The sequence below is a fragment of the Salvelinus namaycush genome, chromosome 4 (assembly GCF_016432855.1).
Source record: "Salvelinus namaycush isolate Seneca chromosome 4, SaNama_1.0, whole genome shotgun sequence".
Lineage (NCBI taxonomy): Eukaryota > Metazoa > Chordata > Actinopteri > Salmoniformes > Salmonidae > Salvelinus > Salvelinus namaycush.
In genome coordinates, this window is record NC_052310.1 from 4,110,740 (window position 1) to 4,121,540 (window position 10,801).

Sequence of the window (10,801 nt, forward strand, 5' to 3'; positions counted from 1 at the left end):
GTATAACTTTTTGAGGATCTGAGGACGCATGCCAAATCTTTTTAGTTTCCTGAGGGGGAAGAGGCTTGGTGTGTTTGGACCATTCTAGTTTGTTGGTGATGTGGACACCAAGGAACTTGAAGCTCTCAACCTGCTCCACTACAGCTCCGTTGATGAGAATGAGGGCGTGCTCGGTCCTCCTTTTCCTGTAGTCGACAAATCATCTCCTTTGTCTTGATTACGTTGAGGGAGAGGTTGTTATTCTGACACCACCCGGCCAGGTCTCTGACCTCCTCCCTATAGGCTGTCGGTGATCAGGTCTGTTGTGTCGCCTGCAAACTTCATGATGACGTTGTAGTCGTGCCTGGCCACGCAGTCGTGGATGAACAGGGAGTACAGGAGGGGACTGAGCACGCATCCCTGAGGGGCTCCAGTGTTGAGGATCAGCGTGGCGGATGTGTTGCTACCTACCCTCACCACCTGGGGGTGGCCCGTCAGGAAGTACAGGATCCAGTTGCAGAGGGAGGTGTTTAGTCCCAGGATCCTTAGCTTAGTGATGAGCTTTGAGGGTACTATGGTGTTGAACACTGAGCTGTATGAATAGCATTCTCACGAAGGTGTTCCTTTTGTCCAGGTGGGAAAGGGCAGTGTGGAGTGCAATAGCGATTGCATCATCTGTGGATCTGTTTGGGCGGTATGCAAATTGGAGTGGGTCTAGGGTTTCTGGGATGATGGTGTTAATGTGACCCATTACCAGCCTTTCAAAGCACTTCATGGCTACAGACATGAGTGCTACGGGTCGGTAGTCATTTAGGCAGATTACCTTGGTGTTCTTGGACACAGGGACTATGGTGGTCTGCTTGAAACATGTTGTTATTACAGACTCAGACAGGGAGAGGTTGAAAATGTCAGTAAAGACACTTGCCAGTTGGTCAGCACATACCCGGAGCACACGTCCTGGTAATCCGTCTGGCCCCGCGGCCTTGTGAATGTTGACCTGTTTAAAGGTATTACTCACGTCAGCTACGGAGAGCGTGATCACACAGTTGTCCGGAACAGCTGATGCTCTCATGCATGCCTCAGTGTTGCTTGCCTCGAAGCGAGCATAGAGGTGATTTAGCTCATCTGATAGGCTCGTGTCACTAGGCAGCTCGCGGCTGTGCTTCCCTTTGTAGTCTTTAATAGTTTGCAAGCCCTGCCACATTCGACGAGCATCGGAGCCGGTGTAGCATGATTCAATCTTAGCTCTGTATTGACGCTTTGCCTGTTTGATGGTTCATCGGAGGGCATAGCAGGATTTCTTATAAGCTTCCGGGTTAGAGTCCTGCACCTTGAAAGCGGCAGCTCTACCCTTTAGCTCAGTGCGAATGTTGCCTGTAATCCATGGCTTCTGGTTGGGGTATGTACGTACAGTCACTGTGGGGACGACTTCCTCGATGCACTTATTGATAAAGCCAGTGACTGATGTTGGGTACTCCTCGATGCCATCGGAAGAATCCCGGGACATGTTCCAGTCTGTGCTAGCAAAACAGTCCTGTAGTTTAGCATCTGCTTCATCTGACCACTTTTTTATAGACCGAGTCACTGGTGCTTCCTGCTTTAATTTCTGCTTGTAAGCAGGAATCAGGAGGATAGAATTGTGGTCAGGTTTACCAAATGGAGGGAGAAGGGAGAGCTTTGTATGTGTCTCTGTGTGTGGAGTGCAGGTGATCTACAATTATACCTAGAATGATATCTAGAATGATACCGTCACTCCGAGGCATGCGTCGAAATCACTAAGCAGCTAACGTTGAAGCAGTGTGACGATGCGTGTATCACTTTATCAGAAATACGTCATCAAAGCTTTGTTTGATCACGTGCTTCTTCAAACCGTTTGATGGAAAATGTGAGATCCCACTGATTTAGTTGTGGGTTCCGGTGCTTTCTTTGATTCCAAGCTGCTTTCAAAACACCAACCTCTACTTGACACTGAACGTAGAAATATAGTTAGGATTTTGTACAGACAGTTTCACATGACCGGTATCCCAGCAGGTAGAGTAGGGAACTATGGATCATTCAGGGATGTGAGGGTATGTAGTCATATCCCGTTGAAGGCACACCATTTAACATTGGCCAAGTAACCTAAAGGTCGCTAGATCGAATCCCCGAGCTGACAAAGTAAAAATCTGTCGTTCTGCCCCTGAACAAGGCAGTTAACCCACTGTTCCTAAGCCGTCATTGAAAATAAGAATTAGTTCTTAACTGACTTGCCTAGTTAAATGAAGGTAAAATAAACAACATTTTATTATGTGAATCTACACTTTCTGCACTGTTGTTCAAATCATGTGTTTTATTTAGTATAGTATAAACTTATGTCTTAAGCATCCTAAATAATGCCAGAAATATATTATAGTAATATCGAAATCAACAAAGGGAAGCATGATGTAAGATGCGAACCTGCTATTCCAACTGATTATAGGCTACTAAAGCCAACGACTTATCGCTGTGCCACGGAGTTCTGACAAATACAGTAGTGAAGAAACCTCAACATCTATCTGATAATCACACGCTGCTATTTATTGCTTACCAGCAGATGTCACTAATGTGCATTGTGAACTGATAATGAAGCTCTGAGTAATTCATCGTTTTTTGGGACAATTTGTTCAGAAAGCCTCGGTTTCACATCACCACTACAAGGTACCGAACTACACCATTTGAGTTAGTTTGTGTACCTGTGAAGTTTACCTTTGACCTTTATGTACCCCAGGCAACAACACTGTAGTGTACCCTAACCATAACCTTCATGTTTGCGAGTGTGTTAATATGTGTTCCAAGTAGTAAGTATGAACATGGTGGCACTACAGAAACATCGATGCACTTCAAAACAGTATTAAGCAAGTTCAAATCTCCAAAGAATTGATGTATACTCTACGTCAAGTGTCCTTGAGCACTGCTAGTTTAACGCTGATGTTATGTTGGTGGTAATAATTGGATAATTATTTATTTGATTCTGGGAATCTTTTAGCATAGTGCGGACATGGACTCTTGCCAATAAGTCTGTGGTCGTACCTCTTTCAAGCTCACAGATCTGGTGATGTAGCTGCACTGTAGCAGGAAGTTTCAAGTTGCTAGTGACCAATCGATTATGAGTTCAAATTCCATTTAAGGCTGAGTCCCAATTGTGGTCACAGTATAAGATTTTACAGTAATTCAAATCAGAATACAGCAGCATACTGTCATTGTATCGAAATAACGCCTTCAAGTTGTTGTATATATTTACGGCAACTTTTTTTCAGAAATGTATTCTTGCCAATCTCCATTATGTCCACAGACCTGGTGGTGCAGCAGGAACTTCCGGTAGCTAACAACAACCACGAGAGTGTAAGTTCCAATCCCAAGTGCGGTTGAGTCACAAGTCAGCAGCCTACTGTCCTTTAACAAATCTTTATCTGTAAAAATACAGGAACTTTTTGTAGATGTACCATATTTTCACCACAACTAGACAAAAACCTCTAGGGTATCATGACACAACGTTCTAAGAACGTCCTAAAAACGTCCTTGGGGATGTCCTTTGAACAAACCTGGAACTAAACAAAACCTGCAGGGGACCATGACTGTTTAAATTTAATTAATGTAAATTATGCCTTGCAAAGTAAAATACTCAAAATTACATTTGATCTATATATATATATAGAATACGGAAAGTATTCAGACCCCTTCACATTTTCCACATTTTGTTACATTACAGCCTTATTCTAAAATTGATTAAATAGTTATTTCCCTCATCAATCTACACACAGTACCCCATAATGACAAAGCAAAAACAGGTTTTTGGAAAAATGTGAAAATGTGTTAAAAATAAAAAACTGAAATGTCAAATTGACATAAATATTCAGACCCCTTACTCAGTACTTTGTTGAATCACCTTTGACAGCGATTGCAGCCTTGATTTTTCTTGGGTATGACGCTACAAGCTTGGCAGACCTGTATTTGTGGAGTTTCTCCCATTCTTCTCTGCAGATCCTCTCAAGCTCTGTCAGGTTGGAGAGCAATTTTCAGGTCTCTCCAGAGATGTTCGATTGGGTTCAAGTCCGGGCTCTGGCTGGGCTACTCAAGGACATTCAGAGACTTGTCCCAAAGCCACTCCCGCATTGTGTTGGCTGTGTGCTTATGGTCGTTGTCCTGTTGGAAGGTGAACCTTCACCCCAGTCTAAGGTCCTGAGTGCTCTGGAGAAGTTTTTCATAAATGATTCGCTCAGTTTATCTTTCCCTCGATCCTGAATAGTTTCCCAGTCCCTGCCTCTGAAAAACATCCCCACAGCATGATGCTGCCACCACCATGCTTCAAAACCAGGTTTTCTCCAGGCGTGACACCTGGCGTTCAGGCCAAATAGTTCAATCTTGGTTTCATCAGACCAGAGAATCTTGTTTCTCATGTTCTGAGAGTCCTTTAGATGTTTTTGGAAAACTCCAAGCGGGCTGTCATGTGCCTTTTACTGAGGAGTGGCTTTTGTCTGGCCACTCTACCATAAGGCCTGATTGGTGGAATGCTGCAGAGATAGTTGTCCTTCTGGAAGGTTCTAACATCTCCACAGAGGAACTCTGGAGCTCTGTCAGAGTGACCATCGTGTTCTTGGTCACCTCCCTGACCAAGGCCCTTCTCCCCCGATTGCTCAGTTTGGCCGGGGAGGCCAGCTCCAGGAAGAGTCTTGGTGGTTCCAAACTTCTTCCATTTAAGAATGATGGAGGCCACTGTGTTCTTGGCGATCTTCAACACTGCAGATATTTTTCAGTACTCTTCGCCAGATCTGTGCATCGACACAATCCAGTCTCGGAGCTCTAAGGACAATTCCTTCAACCTCATGGCTTGGTTTTTGCTCTGACATGCACCTTAAACTGTGGCACCTTATATAGACAGGTGTGTGCCTTTCCACACCATGTTCAATCAATTGAATTTACCACAGATGGACTCCAATCAAAATCTCAGGGATGATTCATGGAAACAGGATGTACCTGAGCTCAATTTCGAGTCTCAAAGCAAAGGGTCTGAATACTTCTGTGTTATAAAGTATTTCTGTTTTTATTTGTAATAAAATTGCAAACATTTCTAAACACCTCTTTTTGCTTTGTCATTACGGGGTGTTGTGGGTAGATTGATGAGGTATTCATTTTATTTAATACATTTCAGAATAAGGCTGTAACGTAACAAAATGTGAAAAGGGGTCTGAATAGTTTCCGAATGCACTGTATACATTTACAAAAACATATATGGCGGATTGGAAATGATGCAGACAATTACATTGATAGAAGCCACAACCTATCTGCAATATTAAAGCTGATCTACCCCTTAAAATAATAAATACATAAAGCCAGCATGGCCAGTACACTTAGTAGTGCAGTGAGGTCATCATTACTACTAATTGTATTACATTAATATCCACACAGTAGGAAATTCCCTTTCTGTGTGTGTGTGTGTGTGTGTGTGTGTGTGTGTGTGTGTGTGTGTGTGTGTGTGTGTGTGTGTGTGTGTGTATGTGTGTGTGTGTGTGTGTGTGTGTGTGTTAGTGCGGTCATGTGTGTGTGTACTCTTTGACTGAGGCTTCCTTCCCTACTAGGCAGCAGACACACACACACACACACGTGACCGCACTAACACACACACACACACACACACACACACACACACACACACACACACACACACACACACACACACACACACACACACACACGTAACGACGCCGTAACTAAGGGGGACACATGACGTTGTTGTTGATCAGTGTGTGTGTGTGTGTGTGTTTGTTTGTGTGTATTGTGTGATACACAGATGCAGCAGTTACATGCGTAACATAATTATACTGAGTAGAATGAACATTTCTATCCCGTAAGAACAATTTATTCATTAACCCATTTATTCATCACTGGGTAATTTAGGGCTGGATTCAATCCGCTATCGCGGACAATCCGTGTTCAAATGTAAAGGCAATTTCCGATTGAGCCGACATATGCAGAGCTTAACGTGAATGTCGTCTCCGCGAACGCGGGAACAGCGTCTTTACATTTAAATCGAGCTATAACGCAGGTCTTCTGAGATACTTATGCGATATGGATTGAATCAATGTCACTTCTAGGACCCCCATCCCCTGTCCAGAAGAGATGTGAGGCTTCTCAATTGAAGGAGTAGCTGTCAGAAACGTAAAGAAAAACACATCTAGATGTGAAGCGATCATTCTGTCTTTCTCTGTTTGTACTTGTGTTGTGTATCACATGCTCATACGGAGTCTTAATATATGAAGCAGAGAAAGCTGAGAAACATCCATTTATTCCCCAGCTATGAATTAGTTAGACTCTTTTTGAGAGCTCAGTGCCGTCCTCCCTGTTCCAGAAATTGATTAGATACCCAAGGTAGAGGAGCTGAGGGAGGAGAGGCGAAGAGAGGAGAGGCGAGGAGAAGAGAAGAGAGGAGAGGAGAGGAGAGGAGAGGAGAGGAGAGGAGAGGAGAGGAGAGGAGAGGAGAGGAGAGGAGAGGCAAGAAGAGAGGAGAAGAGAAGAGAGGAGAGGAGAGGCAAGAAGAGAGGAGAGGAGAGGAGAGGAGAGGAGAGGAGAAGAGAAGAGAAGAGAAGAGAAGAGAAGAGAAGAGAAGAGAAGAGAAGAGAAGAGAAGAGAAGAGAAGAGAAGAGAAGAGAAGAGAAGAGAAGAGAAGAGAAGAGAAGAGAAGAGAAGAGAAGAGAAGAGAAGAGAAGAGAAGAGAAGAGAAGAGAAGAGAAGAGAAGAGAGGAGAGGAGAGGAGAGACAAGAAGAGAGGAGAAGATAGAAGAGGAGAAGAGAAGAGAAGAGAAGAGGAGAGGAGAGGAGAGGAGAGGAGAGGAGAGGAGAGGAAAGGAGAGGAGAGGAGAGGAGACAGAAAATGTGTTTAGGTTAAGGACTCCAAAATGAGTGTGCAAGCAATGGAAGGTCAGTCAAAATGAAAGATAAAGGAGCGAGGGAGGAAAGAGAGGAGGACAAAAATACAAATCACACTGCCAGAGACTCAGAGCCCACTGTATCAGATTCCATTCACTATTCATGGTAATGTGACACATCATCCCCACTGAGAGCAATGGATGGCCCTCACTCCAAAACCCATTCCATCCACAACCACTAGCTGTCCAATGCTGAGTGTAATTGAATTTCTCAAAGTCGATCTGACTGTGAAAGCACATGCTTTATATCATGTGTAAGTCTGTCTGTGTGTCTGTAGCAGGAAAACACACACACACACACACACACACACACACACACACACACACACACACACACACACACACACACACACACACACACACACACACACACACACACACACACACACACACACAAACTTGGTCCATAGCGTGTTATTTGAGGCCTACACTGTAAATGTACAGCAAAACCTTTCACAGTTAGCTACTGTAATTCTATACAGTACTTACAGCAGCATACTGTGAATTATGGTGCATTGTGAGAAAATGTTGTGAGCTGCAAAATAATCTTTGTCTCGTTAACATATTTTCAAAAAGTATCTTGTTACAAATACAGGATATGTTGAAGACCAACGCGTCCTTAACTACAGCAACATCCCTCGTAACGGTTACAGAAACGTTTTACTTGCCATGACTTGGCCTTGTTTGGGGGCGTAGGTCATTAGAATAATACCCACAGTGCTTTTCAAGTGTTCATTTTTACATTTACATTTTGGTCGTTTAGCAGACACTCTTATCCAGAGCGACTTACAGTCAATGTATTTCAACTAAGGTAAACAAGCATATACCACAGCCATAGCAAGTAAAAAGATTGTTACCGTTACTGAGAATGTTGAAGTTAAGAGGGATATATTATATTTGACAGTACAGAACACATGTATTCTACTTAAAATTTTACAAAATAGACCTCATGAATTGTAGTTCAGGCCAGTGAAATACAAATGACAAAGTAGGTATTGAAAGTACTGAAATACCTATATCAAATACATTCAACAGAAATACTGCCCATCGTTGGCACTAGCTGCCTCCACTGTAAACATGCAACAGTTTAGTAACCACTGTGCTTCCAGTAATGCACTGTAAATTCTAGAAATACAGCATGTTACTGTAGTCAGGTGTTCCAGTAATATGCTGTACATTTGTGTTACATTAAAGGTCCTGTAAATCTACAGTCATTTACTGGCTTCTGTGCTGCTAGTCATTTACTGTAAATTTACAGTAACCTACTCGCTATTGTGCTGCCAGTAATTTACTGTATTTTTTTTTTTACAGTGTAGCCAAGATCCACCCCATTTCTCCTTCACCCAAATCCAGACAGCTGATGTTCTGAGAGAGCTGCAAAATCTGGACCCCTACAAATCAGCAGGGCAAGACAATCTGGACCCTCTCTTTCTAACATTATCAGCTGAAATTGTTGCAACCCCTATTACTACCCTGTTCAACCTCTCTTTCATATCGTCTAAGATCCCCAAAGATTGGAAAGCCCTCTTCAAAGGGGGAGACACTCTAGACCCAAACTGTTACAGACCTGTATCCATCCTGCCCTGCCTTTCTAAAGTCTTTGAAAGCCAAATCAACAAACAGATCACCGACCATTTTGAATCCCACCGTACCTTCTCCGCTATGCAATCTGGTTTCCGAGCTGGTCACGGGTGCACCTCAGCCACGCTCAAGGTCCTAAACGATATCATAACAGCCATCGATAAGAGACAATACTGTGCAGCTGTATTCATCGACCTGGCCAAGGCTTTCGACTCTGTCAATCACCACATTCTTATCGGCAGACTCAACAGCCTTGGTTTCTCAAATGACTGCCTCGCCTGGTTCACCAACTACTTCTCAGACAGAGTTCAGTGTGTCAAATCGGAGGGCCTGTTGTCCAGGAGTCTCTATGGGGGTGCCACAGGGTTCAATTCTCGGGCCGACTCTTTTCCATGTATACATCAATGATGTCGCTCTTGCTGCTGGTGATTCTCTGATCCACCTCTATGCAGACGACACCATTCTGTATACTTCTGGCCCTTCTGTGGACACTGTGTTAACTAACCTCCCGACGAGCTTCAATGCCATACAACTCTCCTTCCGTGGCCTCCAACTGCTCTTAAATGCAAGTAAAACTAACTGCATGCTCTTCAACCGATCGCTGCCCACACCTGCCCGCCCATCCAGCATCACTACTCTGGACGGTTCTGATTTAGAATATGTGGACAACTACAAATGTCTAGGTGTCTGGTTAGACTGTAACTCTCCTTCCAGACTCACATTAAGCATCTCCAATCCAAAATTAAATCTAATCTTTTTGCTCCTTTGCACCCAAGTATCTCTACTTGTACATTCATCTTTTGCACATCTATCACTCCAGTGTTTAATTCCTAAATTGTAATTATTTCGCCACTATGGCCTATTTATTGCCTACCTCCCTTATCTTACCTCATTTGCACACACTGTATATAGACTTTTTCTCTATTGTGTTATTGACTGTATGTTTGTTTATTCTACTCTGTATTGTTGTTTGTGTCGCAGTGCTTTGCTTTATCTTAGCCAGGTCGCAGTTGTAAATGAGAACTTGTTCTCAACTAGCCTACATGTTTAAAAAATCTGTGTGCGTTAGCCAAGAGCTGGGTGAGTTAGCCAAGAGCTGTGTGAGTTAGCCAAGAGCTGTGTGAGTTAGCCAAGAGCTGTGTGAGTTAGCCAAGAGCTGTGTGAGTTAGCCAAGAGCTGTGTGAGTTAGCCAAGAGCTGTGTGTGTTAGCCAAGAGCTGTGTGAGTTAGCCAAGAGCTGTATGTTTTTCTACTGTATATGATTCCAGGCCAGCATAGGCCAGGTGTATTCAACTCTTTCCCTACGAGCTCCAGAGAATACTGATTTTCTGTTCCATCTGAGATTTAATTTCACCGACCTGGTCTTCCAGGTCTAAATCAGTCTCTGATTAGAGATGAACATTGGAAAAATGCAGTGGAACTGGCTTTGAAGTCCAGAGTTGTGTCTGAAGGCTCTAGGCTATATGGCTCTGATTAAGAGTATTGCACTACACAAGGAATAGGGTGTCAGAAGTATCCCATTTTGTGTCTGTGCCACGTTGATGCCATTTAGCCTAATATGACTGGCTGGCTGACTGGTTGACAGACTGGCTGATTCATGATAGGCTGCTGAACATAATCCCTGAAATGAAACCCAGCACTACTTGGAACAGAATGGCATTGAAATGGGATAGTTAATAGACATTAATAGATAGTTAATAGAACCACCTCCACAGTCATGTTCATAGGAGCCAGTTTGTCAACGCTGTTAAGACATTCAGACATGGACCTTGCTTATATCAGACATTATATAAGGCTCAGTACCAAAGACTTGACCTTAATTTAACTAGGCAAGTCAGGTAAGAACAATTTCTTATTTACAATGACAGCCTAGCAGGGAACAACTGCCTTGTTCAGGGGCAGAACAACAGATGTTTACCTTGTCAGCTCAGGGATTCGATCCAGCAACCTTTCAGTTACTGGCCCAATGCTCTAACCACTAGACTACCTGCCGCCCAGACTTTACATACATGGTTATGATAACTAGGAGGTCGTACTGTCCAAATCCATGAACACCTCCGGTTCCCAGTCCCAGCTCCCATGCTTGTACTGTATATCAACATTTTAGTGTTAGCTTATTTAGCCTGAAAGTTATTTCCAACTCTTTTCCCTGAGCCCACTACTCAAACCACTTCAAAGCATGTATTCAGTAGAGTCGAGCTGTGCAGGTATTAACAGGTATTAACACATTTAATGACATTCCTACTTCTTAGCAGGAACTTCTGGTCCCCACAAAAATAGTTAAACACGTCCACGTCCACG